This window comes from Eptesicus fuscus, chromosome 4, assembly GCF_027574615.1.
Source record: "Eptesicus fuscus isolate TK198812 chromosome 4, DD_ASM_mEF_20220401, whole genome shotgun sequence".
NCBI classification, from domain to species: domain Eukaryota; kingdom Metazoa; phylum Chordata; class Mammalia; order Chiroptera; family Vespertilionidae; genus Eptesicus; species Eptesicus fuscus.
Genome location: NC_072476.1, coordinates 71,436,366 through 71,439,203, shown reverse-complemented (window position 1 = coordinate 71,439,203; position 2,838 = coordinate 71,436,366). Strand labels below are relative to the sequence as shown.

At 42.9% G+C, this 2,838-nt stretch overlaps 1 pseudogene; it reads right to left on the bottom strand.

Moving 5' to 3' along the window:
* Nucleotides 1-1,491: 1,491 nt before the first annotated feature.
* On the bottom strand, nt 1,492-2,284 carry LOC103305344 (voltage-dependent anion-selective channel protein 2-like; annotated as a pseudogene).
* Between the last annotated feature and the right edge of the window lie 554 nt (nt 2,285-2,838).

Below are 2,838 nucleotides of genomic sequence, written 5' to 3'. Positions count from 1 at the left end.
AATATCACCACTCACTTTATTCTAGAGAAGAGGTTTGTATAAGTTTTTTTTTTTGTTATTAAAATGCACTAAAAAATCATGGTGAAGAGTTGGCAAAAGTATTTGTCATTTAAAAAATGCTAAAATATGGAGAAATGTTTCCATCACAGCACATTCTGGGTTAGAATTGTTGTTGTTTTTAATGGTCAAGACTTATTTTTTTTTCTTTATTTTTATTGTTGACACTATTACACATCCCCCCTTTTCTCCCTCCACTCAGCCCCTAGCCTACCCCCTTCCCTCTGGCATCACCACACTTGTCTGTGTCCTTGGGTCTTTGGCTAATCCCTTCACCTTCTTTCATCCAGTCCTCCCTCACCCCTCCCTCCTCCTCTCTAGAATTGTTTGATGGAGACTTGAGATGGTCAAGTAGACTTGAAAGGGAGCACCAGCTCTGAAGTCTGAGGACCCAGCTGGGATACTGTCTGTGACTTCTGTCTCAGGACACACTCTCCTTCTTTGTAAACCATGTTTTGGCCTGGATGATTATTTCCTGCATAACAGGGGTTGTTGTGAATCAAGAGAAATGATGACCAGAAATAATAAAATAATTCAAGTCCTGCACAAATGCTAAGGGTTATATCTACTGTTTTGTCATGGGGAAAGAAGGATAAGCAATTTGCTTGATCAACCAAGTCCAACCTAACTGAGGAAGGCAATGCCAGGAAACTAAGCCGCACACCCTGAGAGCTGGCTTCCTAGCCATGATTCTGGGTGTTTTTCTTATTAATAGGCATTGTGTCTTGTTTTTATCTTCCACCAGATAACTGAGTTACAACCTCACAAGAAAGGGGTGGCCAAATACCCGATGTTTCTAGGATCTGTCTCCTTCAGGCTATGTGTCCTTCCTCAGATATTCAGGGGAAAGATATAGTTGGCTTTAAATCTTTGCAGGTTCCCAATTCAGGTTAAAGTCCCATGTCTGATCCATATGTCTGTGTATTCTTAGAGCTATAACCCCTGGCTAATTGAGTGCTAAGGCAGATCAGCAATTTTGCTTGATCAACCAAGTCCTACTTAATCTACTCTGTAAAAGGACTTTAGTGGACAGTATCTGAAAGTGAAAGCATTTCTAAACCATTCGAACAAAGACAATCAACTTGGTGTTATTGCTATTTTAGAGGGACTCAGGGGAAATAATATTGGGGCCAGTCCTGGGTTTGTTTGTTTGTTTCTATGATGACAAATAAGGCAGCTTAGCTTTATTTGACTAAAATTTGCAGTCTGTATTGTGCAGGATAATGGGTTAGGCTTGGGTGTTTGAATCAGGTCCTCCTGTGAATGCATCCAAATTGTCTCTTGTTTACAAGAATTACATTTTAATACTCATCCTGATGTTGTGACAACCACATACCACAGATGTGCCCAGTTGTGTCTCATAGCAGCTTCCCTTGGAGCTGCTCTCAGCAATCACACCTCTGATCCATGTTTACACTCTGCCTGGGAGCGGGACTAGCATACTGCCGTCTGCTGCATCCACAAGCCCCTGTGCCCTAGTCTCTCAGCAACCCCCATCTCACCTGGTTGGGACCTTTGCAGTGTTGGTGTGTGCTCTTCTCTCTGGTGACACAGAGTAGTGGGATCCAACCGATATTCAGCTGCAATGCCAAAGTGAGTGCAGTTGGTCCCTGATGTCTAAGCAAGGTTTACTTCAGTGTCAAGATCCTCACATACTTTCTGATAAATGGAGCCTCCAAATTCAGTGCCATCATTGACATTAGTGTGTAGCTGGAAGTCCCCAGTCCTGTAGCCCTCTGCAAAGTTATTCCTTGTCAGCTTTGATTTGGCATCCAGCAAGCAAGCCCTCATAACAAAAGACAGTTGAATCATGGATTGCAGGTCCACCAAAATAAAAGTCAACACTGCAACCACGGTTTACACATTCCTTCTTGTAAGAAGACTTTATTTTACCACTTTTCTTGCCTGTGTTTGGTGAAAAGGTGGTATCAGATGTTAGTTTCAAACCTAGACAAACCTTGTCTTCAATTTCGACTTCTGTTCCCAGAGTGCTAGCAGTGTTCCATTTCTCTGTGAAAGTCAGATCATAAAAACCATTCATATTTGGCCTCCAAGGTCCCGGTAACTTTACCAGTGTCTGTATTAGATGAGCCAGATGTTGGGAATTCTACGCCACTGCATGAAATTTTGTTTGCACGTCCAGTTTCACCAACCCAAAATCAAATCCTTTGTTGAAAACATCTCTGGCAGCTTTGTCAAGGTCAGCATACGATGGGGGACTACACATTGGCTGCTGTGCATCTCTGTCCATAGGTTGCCATGGCAAGGCCAAGGGAAGAGGTGATCTGTTCCTAAATGGCCACGTGGACTGATGGCAATCCTGCCTGCTGGGTGGGCCACCTCGGTCTATCGGTGGGGGCCAGAAAGGACAGGTTGTCTTGTATATGTTGTTCTAGGTGACTTTGCCTTTCCTTTCTGGTCACACCCTGAGAACCTTGTGCTCCCATTGGCATCTGTCTCAGTGGTAGTTACTCAATGAGTGATTGTCCACTAGCTGACTTTCAAATTCTTGCAAATCCACCCAGCTAACTAGGATTCAGTACCACATTTAACAGTTAAGAGAAGCACTTGTTTTCAGAAACTTTGTCATCCAAGGTTGACAATTGCAAAGGGCATAATCATTCATTTTAGGGTGTGGTAGGAAAATAATAACACTACCTAAAATGCTGAGATGATAAGCTATCTCACTGGTAGAGACAACCACCACCTCCCCTTTTATGTGGCACTCAATAGTTAAGCCTTGACTTGTGTAGATTATTTAACAGATACAGACTGAGTACC